Source organism: Camelus ferus, chromosome 3 (genome assembly GCF_009834535.1).
Source record: "Camelus ferus isolate YT-003-E chromosome 3, BCGSAC_Cfer_1.0, whole genome shotgun sequence".
NCBI lineage: Eukaryota > Metazoa > Chordata > Mammalia > Artiodactyla > Camelidae > Camelus > Camelus ferus.
In genome coordinates this window covers 108,486,952-108,508,990 of record NC_045698.1, presented here as the reverse complement: position 1 = coordinate 108,508,990, position 22,039 = coordinate 108,486,952, and the positions used below count along the sequence as shown (strand labels likewise).

General features: G+C 41.8%; 1 protein-coding gene and 1 pseudogene across 4 annotated transcripts in view; both read right to left on the bottom strand.

The window, feature by feature from the left end:
- GRIA1 (glutamate ionotropic receptor AMPA type subunit 1) overlaps window positions 1-22,039 on the bottom strand; it is a 289,206-nt gene that overhangs the window by 161,581 nt on the left and 105,586 nt on the right. The gene's annotated exons all lie outside the window — the stretch shown is intronic.
- The window catches only part of LOC102514795, a 51,879-nt pseudogene that overhangs the window by 12,664 nt on the left and 17,176 nt on the right, over window positions 1-22,039 (bottom strand).

Sequence of the window (22,039 nt, the reverse complement as noted above, 5' to 3'; positions counted from 1 at the left end):
TTTTTTTCCCCTTGCTGAGGTTTCAGATAATGTTTAAAATGTACAAAGAATCAGAGATAATTCTTCCCTGGTCACCATGACTTGAGCAGAGAAATGTTTTGATTCCTGGTACTGCTAAAGCTTGTCTTCCAAAGTAAGATATGTAAGTCTTAAGAAGATAACGCTCCCCCATCATCTCAGATGCAAATGCTTTGGGGGAGGAGGACCAGTGAGAACCCAGGTTGTGATGGCTGCAGGGGGTGCTTTAGGGGAGCTCTATAAGCAGACATAGCCCCAGGGTGGGGGACAACTGAGGCTTACACCCCAGTTGGTCAGATAATGAAACCCAAGTCTGCCCTTAACCACAGTGTGAGCCTCTGAAAATCGGGGGACACGTTAGTTTGCCAAGTCAAGGTTAGTGAGCGATGAATGTTCACAGCACAGCCGTCCTGGAGAGAAATGCCCAGATGGCAAACAGCTAGAACTTCAGGACTTCAGGAGAAGTCACCTTTTCCTTTTGATCTCTATGTCCAATGCATGAGTCACTTAAACATTTTTTTTTTACTGTCCAGGATAAAAAGTGCTTATAACAGTGAAAGGTGAAGCTGAGACGGGGAGAAGTGAAAAAGACTTTTTGCAAAGGAAATTCATCCAGAAGTCTTTTCCCACCGCTGACTGATGTGGTGGTACCAATTAGTCTCCTGCTGTTTATCAGGACCAGTTGCTGTTGTTGTATTGTTATTTCAGTCCACACGTGGCTTTGTCAAATATACTGTGAGAACAATATTTGATTATCTTTCAAAGAGCTCACATACCATCTCACCACCACCATAAACCATGTGCAAAGCAAACTGGCACTAACTTATTATCATTTTTGTCTTAAAGGGCCACCCTCTCACTGTCTCTGATCAATATCAACTTCCAAAGTACTCCACAGATGAGCCATCAGGTGTGTTGGATGCATCCTTTTGGGGTGGCATTTCTAGACTTAGGTTTCCCTTGGGAAGGACAGAGCTGACTTGACATATAGGGAACCCATTACTTGCGAACAGAGCCATTTCCTGTCCCATCAACATCTTCCACGTTGATGGAAGTAACAGAGGTAAAATATGAAAATGGAATTGGCCTACAAATTCTGAAGTCTAGTGGATTCATAAGACTGATTGTTCTTCATTGTTGTTTGGTTTTCACTGTTACGCTTAATCAACGTCTTCCCTTTTTTTAATGAAAACCTTATGCCCTCTCTCCCTGAATGTTCCATCAGTTCATAACACCCTGGGCTGTCACTTGTGACCTTCTGGGAACATATAATATGCCCCCACTGATGCCGTTGAGCTCTAAGTTCCTCGAAGTCAGAGACAGCCTTACACTAATAGGAAAGAGCTCTGGGGGTCCGTCCCTCTCTGTGCTAAGTCCTGGAGGCAGTGACCTCTGTAGTGCAGGGTCAGCAAATGCATGACACATATGCTCCCCTTTCCTGCACCCAAGCCAGACATCACTAATCGATCGTGGCATCCTTTCCTGGTGCGCCCTGTCAAGGCCTCCCAAGTCCTCATCATCAGCATTCTTGGAAGCCATTACCAATTTATCAGGATTGACAGGCTCAATAAAAACCTATTTTCCGGTCTAGCCTTAATGGTTCCAAGCCAGGGCTTTGGAATTGGACTGACCTGAATTCAAATCCCAACACTGCCATTGATGCACAGGTTACATGGCATGAAGTACAGTAGCCCGAGTGCCCTAAATCTCAGTTTTCTCCACTTTAAAATGACCAAGTCCTCTCATGCTTCGGAAGCCTACATTTAGGTATTTCCTCCTCTGAGAAACCTGTATTTACCTGAGACTGAGGGTAGATGCCTCACCTAGACCTCTGAAAACACCCTGAGCTTGCTCTTCATAATTCTGCATTTTGTCTAATTCCCCCCATTGGTGTATGAGCTCCTTGAAGGCAGTTAGACTTTGACAGCTGGATTTTCAGAGCCCAGTAAAAGGCTTGGTACATTCAACAGTTCAAAACACCACTGACCCATAAAAATCACTTAAAACAGTGCTAGGAATACATGTGATAAATGCTTTAAAAGCATTTGTTATTTTCACATTTGTTGTTATGTTCCGTCACTTGGAGGCTCAGGGGAGAAGGCCTACCACAGAGCTGACTTCTGTACACGTTTGGTTTCATTTTGTTCCGCTGTGACTCTTCAGCTGCAAGGGTACCAAGGTATCTGTATTTTCTGAATCTTGAGAGATGCATTCTTGCAACAGAGCCATGTTTTCCTTTCTCAGACCTGTAAAACCTAACATGGGGCCTTGTACGTAAGGGGTCTACTTGAGCGTGTTTTGGGCCACACCTACCGTATTTGCTAACACTGGTGTACCCCAGCGCGACCTGGCCTAGACCAGACCTTTAGGGACCTACACTAGACACTCTTCCAGGTTACTGGAGCCCTGCCATTCTCTTTTGAGTACCCCTGGCCAACGGATCAGCCCAGGAGGTGTGTCCTGGGATAATCACTTACGGCAGTGGGTCTCAAACTTGAGCATGCAGTGTGCATCAGAATTCCCTGGAGTGCTTGTGAAAATGCAGGCTGCATGGCCCACCCCCAGAATTTCTGATTCAATAAGTTTGAGGTGGGGCTGGAGAATTTGCATTTCTAACATGTTCCTGGATAATCCTTCTGTTGCTGGTCCTAGACTATATTTGGAGATTCACTGACTAATGGAATAAAGGAGATGAGAAAGGAACACCCTTGTCTAGAGAAGAAACCTTAAGTTCTATTTACCAGCTCCCAGATTGGTGATGATCTCCACCCGCATCCTGCAAGCTGTATTTGCAACCGATTCTCCTTAAAGTCAAGGAAACTTACACCCAAGTAGCAGCTGCAGGACCTTGCTGAAGGATGAAAAAGCAGAGCTTCTAAATGTTGCTGATGGTGCTTACGCATTTCCTTCCTTCTCAGTTGACAACCAGTGAAACGACTTGATACTTTAATATCTTACAGTAAATGTCATACTTGTGTGAGATACTTTATATTTTTCCAGAACACTTTCATCTGTATCATCACATTTGGTTTTAGAACAACTGCTTACAAGGGCAGAAGGAGGTAGAAATTAGCATCACTCTTTGAATGACAAGGCAGAATATAACCAGGATCCACCATCCTCGACTCTTTGCCAGGTCTCTTTCCATGATACCACATAGTCTTTGGTGCACATGTAAGTTCTGCCTTTGAACCCCCTTCATGCAACAAACCTTAATTTATTTCAGCTTGTTACAGATGGTTTGAGCTAGAAGACAACAGAAGGAGATCTGCTAATCAGAAGGTTCTTAGGGGATACAGATTCCTTTGAGAACCTCAGGAAAGCTTTGGACTCTTTTCCAAAACAATTCAGACGCCTTAACATATAATACAACTTACATACAGTTTCAGGTTTTAAAAGGACCTCTCAAAGTCAGGGGCCACCATGTTTCATGACTGTGAGAGGCACCATTCCCAGTGAAATAACTGTGGTCCTGTAACTTCCAACCGTAAACTACAGAAGGACAGAGGCTGTACATTTGCCGTTTTGGCTGGCTGGTTGCTTGCTTGCTTTTTGTGATTTTTAACAGATGAGCAAACTGAGATTCAAGAACCTGAGTGATTATTTCTCAGGTATCACAGTTAAATAAAGGCAGAACTAGGGTGGAAACGAGGCTCCTTCCAGAAGGCAATGCAGGGCTGTGGAAGGAAACTGGCTTTGGAGTCAGGGAATCTTTCAGTCTCAGCTTGTATTACCTACTGGCTGTAAGGCCTTGCTTAACCTCTGAAAGATTTAATCTCCTCATTTTACACATAGGAATCAGAAAATCAAATACTGTTTAAAATCTATTCTGATAGGGTACATTTAGTGTAAGGATCAAATGAAAGAAAATACATCAAGTGCTAACACACATTGTGACACCCGGGAGGCTGGAAATCCCCTGCCTCCCAGGCTATTTTCTCAGCTCAAGTGCAACAATTGGATAAATTTTCCCTTCTCTCAGAGCAGGTCGATACTACCTCAGGGGGATCAGGTAGACACCCCTGGGTCCTCTGGATCATATAAACTTACATATGATCTCATTACTTATGATTGTGCTCAGTGCTCAGGTGCTTGCACCACTGTCCCATGTGGAATCTCAAGGACATTTGTCCCCTCTCTAAGCATGGGTGCAAATATAGAAAAGAAAATGTCTCACTGAAGGGGAAGAAAGCCCAGATTACGGTCGTGTCTAATTCTCCCAGTATTTTTCAGTTCTTATTTCAGCCTGTGCAAGATTCATTCTTCCCACTGCACAGGAAGCACATTATACTTCCTAATCTACAGAGGGTAATGATGTTCACCCTAAGTTTTCATTCTGTATTTGCATCTAATTCACATTTAAAGTTCAGCAGAATTTATAGGTCACTTCACTGTATACATTTCCTTGTGTCTTATACATAAAAAAACAAGATCCTTGTTTTAGCTTATTATTAAACCCCAGAATGCCAGGAATGGAAGGACTTGTAGAGGCTTCATCGAACTCCCTTATGTGACAGGCAGGAGGTAGGTGCTCTGGGATGGGGAAATTGTCCTTGAGTCAGACTACTGTCTACCCTTGAACATACGTTTCCTGACTCTACATTCAGCATCCTCACCATGTATTTCCTGACCTGCCTCAGATTTCAAGATACTTGAAAGGTCAAGCAGTTGTAGGACATTTTCCCACTCTTAATTTCCTCCTACTCTTCTTTTTTTTTTTTTTTCCTGAAAGAAGTCTGGTGAACAGTGGGATAAAAAAGGCTGGTCCTGGCTCTGGCTGTTGCTTTTATCAAGCTCCCATTGCACTCCCTCTCACCCATACCTTCTGTGTTACATGGGCAGCTATGCATCTTACTCCCCAAGACCACGGGCTGTGTTCCTGCCTGATTAACTCTCCTGTCCTCTCTGCAGACACAAAGCCCATCTTCTTGAGCTTCTTGAAGTTCTTTTAAAGAGGAGATCTTTCCCCAGGGAAACTGCTCTGAATCAGCCTTTTGAAATGAGTCAGAACTTAAGATTCCTCAACTCTAGATGACTGGTTTGATGGATTCAATAACAAAAAGAGTTCAAATGACTGAAGAACAAGGATGAGGTAGGGTTCCTGATCTGTCTCAAGACTCCTTTCTGATTTTGCCTAATGACCTATGGGTACCATGGCTCCATCCCCATGGAATCATGAGGAAATATACATCTTTAATGAGATATGTCCTTTCATTAGCTAAGTTAACAGAATAAAGAGAGAAAACAGTTTAAACCGAACTGCATTTCTAGCAAGCTATTAAGACCTGCCCCTGGCCTAAGTGAGGTCATGGCTGTGTGTTATCTAAGTCTGCACAGACAGATCAGCTGCATGAACTGTGTGAGGTCATTGTTCTGAAATGCCTCCATTATTAGCACTGTCAGGAAATGGCATCTTTGAGAAAGTAGTAAACAGATTTATCTTGTAAGTAGCTAAATAATTTTACATGTTTTGAAGAGAACTCCTAATAGGTTCTACACATGTCCTTACTTTTGTAAAAAGAGCTTAATTTACACAGCTTTACCTTGGCCGATGTGGTGGTGCTGCAGATGGTAAATATTTTCAGAGCAAAGTGCTGTATTTCTTACTTTTTTCCACTCTCGATTTCCTGGAATGGAAGCTGGTCTATAGTAGGCATATGATAACTGGTTGCTGATTAATAATTGTGACCTCTGGTGTACATGACAACTCCCTTAAGGACTCCTGAGAGGGTAGGGTATTTGTTTGTTGGTTTTGGTTCCCAGACAGCTTCATACTTGGTGAGTCTGTAGTCTCTCCTGGACCTTCCCCCCTTGTCACCTGTCCCTTCTCCCCTTGTCGGCAGCCAGTGCGCACTCCTCCAGCCTCCACTCACCTGCTCTTCTCACCTGGCATCTATTGTTAACAAGTCCAGTGACCAAGCCCGTTAAATCACTCAACTGACATTTATACAGTTTCACAGTCAACATGCCTTTGCCTGCAGGATGCAAGAAGGATGATAATTCTTTCATTAGACGTAGAAAACTTTTAATTCTGCATTTGTATACTAGAAGTTTTCCAGAACTTTCAGATTCTGTAAAACCTGAAAGCTGGTGAAATGAGGATGTCCATAGGTGAAAATGCAAACCACCCTCACAGGTTGTGATATTCTTAACGAGACACTGTAAGCACTTGATTCTGTTCAGCAAACTCTGCATCCTTGCCCCACAGAGGTTTCTAGTCCATCCACCTCCACTCTTGCCAAAGTGACAAAATTAAGTCAGATTTTCAAGCAAAAAGGTCATCTCTGGGAAGAAAACCGATGCACAAGAAACCAAAACAATCCTGTTATCTCCCAGTTATTACTATATCCACCCTGCACATAAATCCAGACTCTTTCAATAATCATAATAAGATGTGGGCATTTAAGTTGAAGAATCAGTTTGAGAAATCACAGAGGCCAAAACTATAAGGTGCATGTGAGCTTTTTTGGGGGAGAAAAGAGTGATAGGGAGGTAGGAGCATAGGGTCCATCAGAAGGACTTAAGGGAAAAAAGATGGAAGGGAGGGTAAACTCAAATGACAGACACAGAAGGATAAGCACTTCTAATTGGCCATGGAGACCCTCTGTAGGTATGGGATGAGAAGAGTGAACTACTCTGGAGGGTGCTTTAGTTGGCTACTTCTGTGAGGTCTTATGGATGGAAAGTAGGTGTTTCAGTGAAGATCAAAGACAAGAAGACCAATTAAGGGACCATTTATTCCAGCACACCTGCTCTCCCTAATCCCAGTCACAAGGACCAAGTCGCGTCTTTTCACATTTCTATGTAGGCAATCTTCGGAAAAGACTAGACGGGTAGACCCATAGTCAGAACTGGTGTCATTCTTCCAGACAAAAAGATGGCTCATGACACACAACTCTTCCCCAGAAAGAAAGAAACAGAGTCAGCAGCCCACATTCCCAGGGGGCCACTTCCTGAGAACAATGTGGCAGCAGCCGTGCAGAGCCTCACCTGTATGTTTAGTGGAAAAGACACACATACTGAACTCAGGCATATACCTTCACCTTGATGATAAGTGCTTATAAAAATAGGCATCGAGCATTCCTGTTTCACCTGCTCTCTCATTTTCTGAGCATTCTATTCCTCGGTTAGGAAGGATCTCTCAGCATGAACTATCTACAGCCTTTTCCGCCAATGCCATGAATCCTCTTTTTACCCGTGGGCAAGATGTTTCTTCCTATCTTTGTCCTTTTCCTCAGAAGTGCATGTCCACGTAAAATGCCTTACTCTCCCACCTTTGCTGCATCATCATCATCATCATCATCATCATCATCATCATCATCATCATCATCAAAGTAGCAGCAGCCGCAGTGGCCAAGACAAACATTTGAGTATTTACAAAGAACAGAGCGCTCAGCTGAGTTCCCAACGTGTGACTTCATTTTGCCTTCCCAGCAATCTGATTTTTATCATTTCAAAGGCATAGATGAGAAAATTGCGGCTCAAAGAGAATAAGTTTCCTAGGTTCACAGAGTCCAAACATTCAGACAGGAATCTTACTGACTGCATGGCTCCTGACTCAACTTACAAAAATTTTTTTCTTCTAAATGATATTTATGTTTTTAGAACAGTATTTCTTTATATATGGATTGCAACCTAAGAGCTAGGGGAAGAAGGAACAGAGGAATGTCTGGAGGACTTGAAGTCCCAAGCCTTACCCAGTGGTACCTGATGTTGCCTTACAAAGTCCATCAAATCCAGGAGATTCAGGGATATTCCCCCAGGGGAGCTGAGAAATGTCCCATGCTCGATTCTGTCAGGAGGAATATCCAAGAGTACAGGGGTTCTTTCTTTCTTCCTTCCTTTCTTTCCTTCCCTTCCTTTTTTCTTCCTTCCCTTCCTTCTTCCTTCCTTCCTTCCCTCTTTCCTTCCTTCCTCCCTTCCTTCCCTCCTCCCTTACTTCCTTCCTTTCTCTCTCTCTTTCTTTCTTCCTTCCCTTCTTTCTTCCTTCTCTTCCTTCTTCCTTCCTTCTTCTCTTTCTTTCTTCCTTCCCTTCCTTCTTCCTTCCTTCCTTTCTCTCTCTTTCTTTCTTTCCCTTCTTCCCTTCCTTCCTTCCCTTCCTTCCTTCCTCCCTTTCTTCCTCCCTCTCTCCTTTCCTTCCCTCCTCCCTTCCTTCCTCTCTCCCTTCCTTCCTCTCTCCCTTCCTTCCTCTCTCCCTTCCTTCCTTCCTTCCTTCCTTCCTTCCTTCCTTCCTTCCTTCCTTCCTTCGAATCTCTGTAAGATGTAATGGCAACTTGAGATGTGCTTTTTTAGCATCTAAAAGAGATTCCAAGAAGTCTTTGGCTTCTTCTTCAGTAGGATCTCCACTGAGGTCAAGCCCCAAAACTGCATCCTCAGTAGAAAGGAAGAACTCTTGGCCAAGTTTAACAGTCTCCTTGGCTACTGAAGGGCCACCTCTTCTGTGGATTCCTATCAAACACCTAACATCAATGTCTAAGTTTTCTTCTTCAGACTGTTTAATACTCTCAAGTACATATTCCACATAAATCCCTTTTTTTAAAAATTAAGTCATCCCTGTAGCATTTCCTCTTCTGGGTGTGCTCCTAAGTTTCAGGCACCTGACACCACCAGCTGGAATTCTTTAATGACATCTTTTGTCGCCATTAAAATGTCTTCAGGGTTAGTTGTAAGTTGATGAATCAGGTGATACATCTGGAAACATTCTTCTACAGTTCTTTGCTTTCCCCTGTGAATCACAGTCACCCAATTATGGACTTTAAGATCTGGCTTCTTAATAATTTCTTCCAGTACTAGAACTAATGGGTCCATTCAAGTGGGTGTGAGGTTTTGCTTTAGGTAGCTCTGAGTAAAAGGCGGTGTCCGTGGCTGTGGTAGTTCTTCTGCCTCCACCACGACTTAGCGGAATAAAACGGTCTTTCTCCACACACTTTCATTCTTGGTATGAATGATGCAGTGTATTTCGGTCAGCAAGTTCTGTGGTCTTGAATTTCCTAAAGATTGCTTTACGTCTGCACATTAGGGTAAGATTAGCTCCACATGCAGCCCTGGGCTCAGCTTCATCACCATGGTGGACGTCAGCTCCTGAGCCTCTCCTGGCCTGGAGCCCTCGCAGCCCTGAGCTCCAGCGACAGCAGCGTCCTCTGCAAGAGTCCCCTGGCTGCGCAGGTACCCGCAGAACCCTCTGCAGCGCTGACGTTTCCAGGACCACTCTGCGCACCGCTCATCCACCGAGGCTGTTACACGAACGCCTGCGCAGTGCAGCCCTGCCCGTGCATCTTACCCGGCATCTCAGCAGTTCTTTGCGCTAAAGCTTCAATGAATGCCCAGGAGTGTAGTCCTTCCTTTGAATTCTGCTGTGTATTAGTGGGATCTGTATGATGGCACTTTCTACGCAAAATTCATTTATTTCATAAATATTTATTAAATGGCACACTGTGTGTCAGGCACTGTGCTAGCCCTGGGAGGATAAAATATTTTCCTGGAAGAACTCAAAGACTGATGAGTGGGCAATACAAGTGATTAGAATGTGGGGTGAGAAGTATTATGATTAGGAGCCAGGAAACAAAAGGAGGGTATAACTAACCCACTCATACAGTGTTTCTGAGACGGCTTCCAGGATGAAGTGTCACTAAATCTGGGACCTACACAGCAGGTAGGATTGTGGCAGGTAAAGAATGGGAATATTTCAGACGCAGGTAAGCAGCATATGTAGACCTGGAGAGGCTGAGTGGTGCACTGCTTCCTCTGTCCCTGCCCCCACCCGCTAGTACTGCAAACTCCATAATCACAACATACCTCTCCTACGTCGATGGTGACCTTGAAATAATGGGATGAATACATTTGGCATAGTTGGTGCCAGAGTCAAACAGAGCTGAGTTCAAATCCTGGCTTCGCCAGTTCCTGGCTTTGTGACTGTGGTAAAGGGATTAGCATCTCTAAACCTCAGTTTCTACATAGGAAATGGAGATCAGTAGTCATACCGTCATCTTAAGGCTGCTGCAAGTAAGAAAATGACCTCAAGTAAGAAAATGACCTGCAAGTAAGAAAAAATACATAAAGGGACATAACGCAGCACCTGGACCAGGCAAATCCCCAGTGGTGGTGGCTTTTATTAATAGTGGTAGTGCAAGAACAAAGAATTCCTACAGCAAGAAGTTTGCAACAACCAACCACACTGCATCCCCTGTTTTTTTATATAAAAGGAGCCTGTATTCTGACCAGAGTAGGATGGTTCTCCAAGACAGTCTGCCATCCTCTCGGTCTGCCGCCATTCTGAATGAAGTCGCTATTCCTTGCCCCAGCACCTCGTCTCCCGATGATTTATTAGCCGGTCGTGCAGCGAGCAGAACGAGTTTGGACTTGGTAACAGTAGGAGTTCCTAGGTCCACTAGGTCTGTTTAGATTAGGACCTCTCCATGAAAAGAAATCTGACTTATTTTTCTTTGTGCTCCTCATTGTACCTTGAACTGCATAGACTTAATAACAGGTACTCAGTGAGTACCTGCTGAAGGATTTGTTGATGTGAATTTTCCATTAAGCTGTTAAACGGATATTTACTGAGCACTTACTGTGTGCCAGGCCCTGTTTCACTTTGGGTACAGCAGCGAACAAGGCACATTCCCGGAACTTTCATCTTAGAATTTTGACCAGCAGTTTTGTAAAATAGATGGTGACTTACGCTTAAGAATCAGGTTTGGAAAATATCATCCCAAGCGTGCGAATTACCTAAATTGATAGCGATAAGAACTGTAAATTCACTTGATGTTTCTGGAGGAACTGATTCCTTGTCTTAAGACCTCTTCAACCAATTCAGTGTTTTTCCACCTGGCACTGGGTCCTGCCTGAATCTAAAATGATGATTTCCACTTCACTCCACAGTCTACATCACAGGGTCCCTCCCATGGTCCTTGTCCTCAACAGACCAGTTTGCTAATTCGCTTCTCTTTCTTTTTACTGCATTCCGCTGGTACCTGAGAGGCTCTCTGTTTGCATAGGAAGAGGAGTGGATTATCAATCAAGCCATTTAAGTTTTAAATTCAGTTTTGCTGCTAATCAATTTGGATAAATTTTTCATTTATTCCTTCAATGAATATTAATAGAGCACCTCATAGAGACAGAGCACAGCCTGGTTGAGGGTTCAGGCTTTGGAGTCAGAATGCCTGGGTTAGAAACTAGCTCTGCTATTTTGCAGCCAACTAATAGCAGGTGAGTGACCTGACCACTCGGTGTCCTTATGTGCAGAATGAGGATAATAATCATACCCACCTCATAGGATAGTTGTAAGTATTCAATGAGTTAATTCATGTAAAAATCTTAGAACAGCGTGTATGAAACTAGCAGGTTCTCAATAAATGTTAGACACGATTACTTTTTTGTTAGTATTTGTTGTTACTGTCAAATGCCAGGCACTGTGTATGACAGTGAAGAAATAGTGGGGGAAACAAGGGAGAATGGTATTTGTATCTAGAGACCTTGCTTTCTGATAGGTGAAGAGACATTAAAACAACTGAACACTCACATACATAGTTACAGATTTGATGGGTGCTATGAGGGAAATGAACAGGGCACAGTGTGTGGACTAAAGAGGGCTATTTGAGCTAAGACCAAAAGAAAAAGTAGAAGGTCCAGTGGTGAAGAAGGCATGTGTGCCTATGGGTGAAGGACTGTCCAGGAGAAAGGAAAAGCATGCGTAAAGGCCCTGAGGCAGGGACTGACGGGCCTGTGTGGTTGCAGTGTGGAGACTGAGGTGGAGAGGGGGCTGACACAATGGGCAGGGCCCAGGCCATGCAGTGCTGGGTGATGCTTATGGAGCTTGAAAGTTTTCCTAAGGACAAAGGAAAGCTATCGGTGGTGCACCATTTCCTTTCTGGCACACGGGATTGTATGAAAGACTCTCTCAAGTCTCTTTAACACTAAAGAATTTGAGATTCTGTGATGACTACCAAAAGAGAGACTGTTTCTTGGAAAAGTAGGAAAAAAATAAGGAAGCAGGGAGGGAAGAACGAAAGGGAGGGGGGGTGTAAGAAAGAAGGAAAGATGCTGTGACTGAAACTTCAGTGGAGACATGAAGTCTAGAGATGAAATGTTGAATATTCAACACAGATAAGACTCAGTACCTATCACATCTGTGCGCGTGTAGGTGTGTTTGACTTACACACATATTGGTACGTTCACTGATTTGGCAGGAAACCAAACCAGGGGAGCCTTTCGGTGGAAGACAAATAAGACTAATGGGCTGGGAATGTTGGAAAAGGGGGAAAATGGGGTGTCAATCATTTTGGTTCAATGCATGATTACTGGATATAAAGATGCATCTGGAACAGCTTCTGCCAGAAAGCTGGTGTTCAGGAATTGAAATGCGGGCTGCAGCCTGGCCCAGCGGCTTCTGTCAGGAGCTGCTTGGTGGAAATCAAACAGAATTGCATTAGGAAAGGAGTGGCTGCGAAAGTACTCTCTGGAACAGAAAATTTTATTGGAAGAAGGAAAAGAAAAAGGAGTTTCATCCAAAAGAAGAACTGACTCCAGGAATTCTAATTTGTTCCAGCCTTCAGGAGCTCAGAGGAACTTGGGACACTTCTTGGCTACATATTCAGATGTGGCGGTGAAAAAAGGCATGCAAGGCAGTGAAAATCAAAAATAAAGAAGTGTTCTTTGGGCCCAATTTTTCATTTCCAGCTGAGTAGGGCTAAAATTTAAATTTTTTTAAAGGGGACATACACACCGGTTCCACTCTGCAAATGCTTTATAACGCTAATACCACTCCAGCTTTCAGTACCTGCCCTTGATTTGGGCATGTGTGGCTGGGTATCTTATGACTCTCCTAGCAAATGCTAGGAAAAATACTGATTTGTGTTACTTCAGTGCAATGGAAAGTAAAAGGAGCCTCTTCTGGTTTATGCAAAGTTCTTTTTTTTTTTTTAATTGAAGTACAGTCAGTAACACTGTGTCAATTTTGGGTGTACAGCAAAATGTCCCAGTATGCATATACATAAATATATTCATTTTCATATTGTTTTTCATTAAAGGTTATTACAAGATATTGCATATAGCTCTCTGTGCTATACAGAAGAAATTTGTTTTTTTTTAATCTATTTTATTTTAATCTATTTGCTAACATTTGCAAATCTCAAACTCCCTAATTTATCCCTTCCCACCTCCTTTCCCCCAGGAACCATAAGATTGTTTACTATGTCTGCGAGTCTGTTTCTGTTTTGTAGATGAGTTCATTAGTGTCCTCTTTTTTTAGATTTCATGTATGAGTGATATCATATGGTATTTTTCTTTCCCTTTCTGGCTTACTTCACTTAGAATGATGATCTCTAGTCCATCCATGTTGCTGCAAATGGCATTATTTTATTCTTTTTTATGGCTGAGTAGTTCTTTTCTGGTAAGGAAATAGCCACTAGTAAGTGGTTCACTTAGCATATGCCTAATTTGAGTTAATAACAGCAGCTGCCATTTAATGGACGTTTACAATATGTTTCAGGTACTTAAAGCACATTATTTCACTGAATCTTCACAAAGTGTTACAAGATAGATTCTTGCATTCCCACTTTGCACAGGAGGAAAAAGAGGCTCAGAGAAGTTAAGGAGGTTGGGCAAAGGCATGTGTTGCTGGGATGGATATGCAGATCTGATTCTAAGCCCATTTTCCCTTTGAGCCCACTTTTTTTTTCTTGTCTATAAAATGGAGGTGGTTAATAATATAATCTTTAAATCCTCATGTTTCCAAAGCTCCCTGAGGAAGACTACAGATTCATCAAGTTCACTAGTATTTGTGTTTTATGTGCTTTTCTTAGCTCGGAGCCCCCCCTCCCCATCCATTCTCAGCACTCCAGTGCATGCAAAGATCTCCTATCAGAACTTGTTCTGGGATCATTCAACATCCCCTGAGGTGCAAATGGTAGATCACAGAAATTAACATTTAGCAATAGTTCTTTACTTTTCTGCAGGTGGTAGTCAAGGACTTACTCTTCCATTTTGCACTATCCCAATGTCATTGAGAAACAGACAAGATGAGCATTCTCCCAGACTTCAAATGAGACAGTACGGCTCCTATAGGGAAAATAACTCAGCCAAGGCCACACAATGTGTTAAAAGCAGAGTCATGACTACAAGCTAACATCTCCTAATTCCTGGTCTGTCACCTTTTCCAGCAAAGCACACTGCTTTACTGAGTTGCAAACTCAGGGGCCAGGCAGGAAGCACAAATGAACAAATGGGCAGGTGAGGGAACACTTTCCCCCTTGCCAGTGGTCTCTCAGCTTCAGGCAGACTTTACCAAGTGAAAAGGTCTAGATGTTTCCATTTTAAACAAGAGGGGCTGAGAATATGGATTTTTATGTGCAATTCCATGATTTTTTTTAAAAGCTTCCTCAAACTTTTGTTTTAATTCTCCTTGAGAGCTGATTACCACACATTTGTAAGCTGGAGTAACCACTGGGCAGTTTTCCACCTCTGCCGCCCAAGGAAGAAATGATAGAGGGTTTGAATATGGTTGCAGAGATGTCTAGCTGACAGCCCTTTCAACCATTGGGAATGCCCATTTCTTGGGAGAATCCAAATGTCAATCAGTCAAACCTCAGAGAACAGTAAGGAGTCGGGGTCCCAAACAAAGGAGGGCAGACAGAGACACTCCAAATCCCAGCTGCTGAGAAGGTTGGACCTGTGGTGTGATAATGAACCAGTTCTCCAGGAAAAAAAAATTGCAGCATTTGCCAATTTTCATGATGTCAGTATTCCCACCATGGCCAATAGCTACTGATGGTTTAACAACCAGTTTGCAAAATTCATGACTAGTAACAACTGGTTCCAGATATTTAACAATGGGTACACCAGAGGCCAGTGATTCCAAAATGGTTGCATATGATAATCACCAGTGAGCTTTTTAAAAGTTCAGCTTCTCGGGCCCACTCCAGATCTACTAAATCAGACTGTCTGTGGGTGGATCCTAGGAAGCTGTATTTTCAAAAAGCCTTCTGAAATGAGCAATAAGATTTGGAAATCCCCAATGTAATCCCCATATCCAACTAGGGAAGAAATAGTCTTAGGAAGACAGCCTATCTAGAAAGTTAAGTGAAAGTATAGAACAGAGATGATAAACCCAGGGCTCTGAAGAGACATGAGATAAGCATGTTAAATATCATAAAGTGATTATAATGATAAAACAAGTTTAATTACTCATAGTAGTTTTTGAGTTCAGCCACTGTTCTAGATACTTTCCCTGCATAACTTTTTTTAATCCTCACAAGAACCCTTTGAGGTGAGGATCACTATTATTTCTATTTTATATACGGGGAAATTATAAATGGAGAAAATAAATGACATGTCTGAGGTCCCAATGCTAGTATACAGGAGAGTTGGGATTAGAATCCAGGCAGCCTGGATCTGGAAACTACACTTTCAGCCACAATTAGGGAAAGCACCTTATTCCTGAAGGTAGAGATTATTTTACGTAGAGTAGCTGTACTCAGCAAGTTTTCATTGAATTAGACCGAGTAAAGGACAGGAGTTCATTAAAAAAAAATCATACCCTTCTGTCTTTCCCAGGGTATCTGGAAATCTTTGTAGGCTTTTATTCCATTCTAGTGACTTTTGACAAAGTCTATTTTGAATCCACTAGTCCTCGAGCAGACAGATTTCCTGATTACTGACAGGAAGAGCTGAATCTTCTATCTCTCTCTCTGGTTTTTTTTTTTTTTTTTTTTTTTTTTTTTGTGGTTTTGTTTTCTCTCTACTTGGCCCCGTAGATGGCACTGACACTCCTTGCACTAGCTCTGGAAGTGGACTCCACACCCCGCAGGAGCTATACACCACCTGTTTCTAAGTCATCCTGCTTTCAGTCTTCCATTCAGCACGTCCTGGTCTCACATCATGACTGAGGCTAGAAACCAGCTTTTAGTGCAGATGTTCTGCCACACAAGACAGTCTGGCAGTCTGTCCTCACAGGTCAATCCTGGGACCATTAAACATTCTAGATCTTCCAGGCACACGGAGAAGAGAATGATAACAACCCTGTAAAATCTTTAGGAGCTCTTTTTCAGAGAAAAGATTAAAAAACTAACCTTCATTTCCCTAGTATATAAAGCCAAATTTAGAAGAAATAAACCCAGGAAGGTCAAATAGTGCCTTACTGGAATGTTTATCTTCTGCTTTGTTTTAGAAAGGATTTAAGGCAAGAGTCTCAATCCCAAATGTCAACAGTGACTGGACTGATGTAAATGAGAAGTGACCAGCAGGACACTGTGATGATTAGGAGAATACATGCCTCATCCAAAGGGAGAAACCACTGCCTAGGGTCAGCCTATTGTGGACATGTCTGTCGATTTTTAAAGAGAAGGCACAGGACTTTCACTTGTGTTAATGAGACACTATGTAATTTGGACCTATGAGGACAAACAGAAAAGCTGGACAAAATACTTAAAAATCTGCTTGATGATGTAGAGGAGCTAAAAAGAGAGTGAAGAATCACAGAGTCAGGGTCTGGGGCTGGAGGAAAGTCAGTGTGTAAACTGTGTTTGGAGCTATTTTTGCCCTGCAGACATTAACCAAGTCTAGAGGGAGCAGCTAAACTAAGAGGAGGCAGGAATAAGAAGGTGGGGATCGGAGTTCAGAACCAAAACGTAGTGGCAGTGGAAAGAGGCCCGCTAAACAATGATCACTTGGGGTTGGACCCAGAAGAGCTGCCCAGTAGGAGTGAGGATGAACCTGGAAAAAGATGCTTGTAGATACTGCAGTTTAGCTTCAAATCACCCCCGTCTCTGAAACTGGATTGAAATGAAGAGGGACTGCTATCAAGAAGGCAAACATATATATCCATCAGGGGAAAAAAACAATAACCCTATACCTCAAATTATTTCTAGAAAAATTCTGCAATACAATGTCCAGCACACAATAAAAAAATAACCAGTTACACCAGAAGGTAAAACAGCGTAGATAAAATGAACAGACAAGAAGAGAAAATAGGGACAGGCGCATAGAGGCACAAGACATTAGATTAATCAGACGTATATTTTATAGTCAGTTACGCTTACTACCTTCTAGGGAGTAAAGTAAAAGATTGATGATTTCAGCAGGCTACTGAAAATCACGTAAAATAAGCAAGAGAAAATTTCAAATTTGAAAAGTACAAAGACTGACATCAAGAATTTTACAGGTATAATGGCAGATTGGATGGTTCTTAAAAAGAGAATTAATAAACTTTAAGGTAGATAAAAAGAATAATAACAATTAAAGCATAGGAAGAGAAAAGGATGAAAAATTATTGTTGCTGTTTTATTCGGTCCATATTTATTTATATTAATGCATGTATTTATAATTTTTATTCCTTTTTATTTTATTCCATTCTGCATCTCTGAATTTCCATCTGGAATAATTTTCCTTCTTCTTGGATATTATCCTTTAGTTTTTCCACTAGTGTGAATCTATTGTTGACAAATACTTTTATAAACATTTATATGAAGATATTTTCATTTTATAATCTCTTTTGAAAGTAAGTTTTTTTTTGGATATAGAGTCCACATTTGCAGTTATTTTATTTTAGCTCTTTAAAGATGTAATTCAGTCGTTTCTTGTGAAGTGTCAGTTGTCAGTCTTACTGTTGATCACTACACAGTAATCTGTTTCTCCACCTCTTCCTCACTCAGTGCTTTTAAGAGTTTGTCTTTGGTTTCCAGCAATGTTACTATATTGTGTCTCTGTGTGATTTCTTTTATTTACTATGCTTTGGTTGCATTGGACTTCTTAGTGAGTTAAGTATCCATTTCAAGAACTTAAGAGAGAAGAAAATACAGTGTAGAAATTAATGAAATAGGAAATGTACAATAGAAAGATCAAGAAACTCAAAACTAACCCCTAAAGAATCTTAGAGAAAGTACCAGAGCAAACAGGCACAAAACCCACCATCGTCAGTGATATAACAGGTAACATCACTACCAGTCTTACAGAAGCAGACCAGTGGAATAGAAAAGAAAGACCAGAAGCGGAACCACATATACCTGGTCACTGGATTTATGACAAAGACACCACCGCAGTTCAGTAGAGAAAGAATGAACTTTTCAATAAATGACATTACCCACCAGTTGTATATCTAAATGGAAAAATTATTCAAGACCCCTGTATCACACCACATAAAAAGTCAATTCCAGATGGATTAATCGAAGTGGAAAACATAAAGCCACCAGAAGTTAATACAGACTATCATGATGTCCTCAGGGTGAGAGAAGTCTTCTTAAACAGGATAGAAATATACAAAAAGGAAAAAAAAAACCTGATAAATTGTACTGAATAGTTTCTGTTCTGAACATCAAGAGATATCATTAAGAGAGTGAAAATGCAAACTACAGAAAGGAAGAAGATATTTGCAACATACGCATTTGACCAAAGGCTTATATCTAGAACACCTACCAATCAGTAAGAAAAGCACAGACAACCCAGGAGGAAAACAGGGAAAAGGCATATTGTCTTATTATTTTGAAAAGCATATGAACATTTCAATAAACATAGACATGAAGCTAACCTCACAAATAATCAGGGGAAATACAAATTAAAATTGCAATGAGTTATCATTCCACCCCCACCAGAATGGCTAAAATTAAAATGACTGACAATCCCAAGTGTTTGAGAGAATCTGGAGCAAGGAGAATCGTCACATACTGGTGGTGGGAGTGTAAACTGGCACCGTCACTTTGGAAATATTTGGCAGTACCTATTAAAACTGAACATCCTCATACCACTCCTAGGATTATTTCCAACAGAAATACGTGCACCTGTGCACAAGAGACCTATCCAAGAATATTTATAGACTCATTATGCAGAAGTGTAAGCAGCTCAACTGTCCATCAACAGCAGAATTGTGGATGGATGAATTGTGACATACTCATTCAACAGAATCCTATACAGAAATGAAAATGAGTAAACTACACCCAAAAACAGCAATATGGATGAATCCCGTACGTGTAATACCAAGCAAAGGAAAACATATACACACATAAAACTGTACCAAATTATCTCCTCCACATAAATTTCAAAAAGAAGGCAAAATTAAACTCTAACATTTAGGAATCTATGTTAGATGATAAATTTATTTTTTATAAAAGATGTTATTATTGTAAGAGATAGAGATTCTCTTTGGCAGAACAGTGGGTTTTTTTGGCTTTTTTGTTTGTTTGTTTGTTTGTTTGTTTTGGCCTAAAAGGGTAAAAGGAAGTATGATGGCAACATTACATTCCTTGACCTGGGTGATGGTTACTCGAGCGTTAACTTTGTGATAATTCTTTGAGCGATATAGTTTTGCTCTAAGTATGTGTGTTAGACTTTACAATGTATGAAAGTTAAAAGAGAGAGAGAAGCCAGAAACTGAGATTTTCAAATGAGATGCCTGGGTTTTTACAATGTTACCAACTAATTTTTTTAAAAATTTAGAAATCTTTGTGGACCATACCCAGTGCATCTGTGAGCTGCTATTGTGTAACCTCTGAAGGTAACTCCTGTTTGATTAGGAAGTTACGGGCACTGGATTCGATTCTATTCCGGTGCAAGAGTCTAAGAATTTTGGGGCCACCAATTTCGTTTCCATGTAGAGAACCAGAGTTAGACTAAAGTAGCAAGTCAAACTTAAATTTCTCTCAGCTCTTTCTTTTACTTCTCTCTCCTCTCTCTGCCAGTGGTAGCAGATTCCCTAAGGAAAGCTCCAGGGAGAAATTTAAAAGCTTGTTTCTGACGTGTCCATGCGTGAAAACAACATCACAAATGAAATAGGACTCATTCTGAGGCTGCCGAGGCTTCCTGGGGATTGTAAACCAGAGGAGCAACAATATGGTAATAGCATTACCATTTTTGGAGAGCTGTCTCTATATCCAACCCTGTACAAAATTCTATGCCTATCACTTAATGATCATACCATTGAAATGTTCCTATGCCGAGGGAATTATTGGATCTGTCTTAGAGATGAGAAAGTTGAGGCTCAAGAACATTGCAGGCCAGGGGCAAATGGCAGAGACTGGATTCTTGTTCAGGGCTGTTTATTACTAACCGTTACATACATCATACTTGTGAGGCCATCCGTCCCCATGTGAGATATAGAGACATTCTTCCAGGATGTCCTAGATTTTGTAGAGCAGAGACATAGGTATTTGCATATTCAACCTGAAAAAGGGCTCCAGCTGCTTAAACCCTCACTACCTTGAGCACTCAATCAGTACAGGTGATTGTTACAATCTGTTCATCCTCCCAGTTTCCCTGAGACCTGTGGTACAAGCTCAGTACAATTCAACAAAGCCCAGCCCAGTCCCCCTGCCTGAACACAAAGGGCACCAAGAGACAGAGAGAAAAGGAGTTGTAAGAATCACGGACTGAAGAGCCAGTCTTCAGTCCATGATTGGTACATGATCAAGGATTATACTGGCCGAATAGTGAGTGCTCATGAAATTCAGAAAAATAAAACCCTCTAGCCTTGGAAAATTCCACTGTAGAGGATCTGGTCATACTCCTCTACCCTAGAATGTGGGAACTGAGGAGCAGGGTGATAAGGAAGATGGGGAAATAGTGGGAAGAGTTTCACTTCACACATGACTACTAGCTAGTGACATGGCTGCACCTTGGGTGAGTCACTTCATCTCTCTGGCCTTTGTTGTCTGTCAAATGGAAATGTTAGAATAGACATTGTTTTTAAAAGGATTTTAAGCTTTCCTTTAAGATAAATCTTAACTGCAATTCCAAATATAAGACAGTTAAGTAGTGAGGAGGAGAGGGTAAGTTTGTCTCATTGTTCCTCCTTCCCTGTGGAGCAGCCCTAGAGGCAGCTTCTGGACCAGGACGTGGCACATAGTAGGTTCACAATGAAGATCTGAAGAATAAACTGAATATTCTTTGTTCTGGAGAGCATAATTTAAAACAATCTTGGGTAGGGCACTTTAAGGTCCCTTCTAACTCAAAAACTCTAGTCACCCAAGGGATTTGCCTGACAGCATCCTGGGAGCAAGGTAGGGGCAGAGCTGAGTGAAAGCTAGCTCTCCCATGTGGCGGTCCAGGGTCCCAGGGGTCACTCTCTGGCCCTTTGACCATGGGCTGGTTCCATTGTGAGCTCTCCAGTTCAAGCTCCAGCTCTACAGGTTTGTGTGGAGAGGTGTTCTGTGCTCTTCCTCTCATATTCCTTTAAACTCTGATTTGATTGTCACCTTTGCCTTGGACATGTACCCTGATGAGAGGAAACACACACACACACACATGAGACTAAATGAAAGTTAATCCCAAGCCCTTTATGTCCCAGTGAAAGGTCGGGAACCGAAGATGCCTTCATCTTTAGCAGGGGAATTATGAAATAGCAGGGCTGGAGGATATCTAAAGGTCATTTCCAGGAGGGTATCACTGTGAAGACTGTGGACTCGAGGACACTTTTTTGGAAAGAAAAAGTTAAAAAAAAATAAGAGTGTGGGTGGGCTTGGTTCAAATCTTAACTCTATCACTCATTGGCTAGAGGATGTTTGGCAAGATCCCAAACTCTTTAGGGGTTCAGGTTTCTTTCTTTCTTTCTTTTCTTTTCTTTTCTTTTCTTTTCTTTCTTTCTTCCTTTTTTCATAAAATGGGGATGACAGCATCTTTTACCTCATGGAGATGCGGAGGTGGGGAGGTGAGGGGTGGGAAACTGTATAAAATGCCAAATATAGAGGCAGACAGCCAAGATGTGCTCAATCACTGTTAGCTATTATCATTCTGACCAGCCAGCTGCTGAATGAATTCTCTTGACAATATTCGTGCCAAATGGTCCTCTGCTTAAAAACTTCCAGTAATGGAGAACTCACGACCTCAAGGGGAATCAGCTTCAACCTCAAGCATCTGATCAGCTCAGACTTCCACTTTCCTTATGGGACAAGGCAGGCAGTCCCTGAAGGCCAAGATGAGAATGTTCCAGGTGGGATCCTGGGGTGTGATGCCTCTCTGAGAGTTGAGCCTATAGTTAAACTTGAAATAAACAGAAGACTTCACCTTCCAAGTCTGTCAGGTTAGCAGTCTCTGTGCAAAG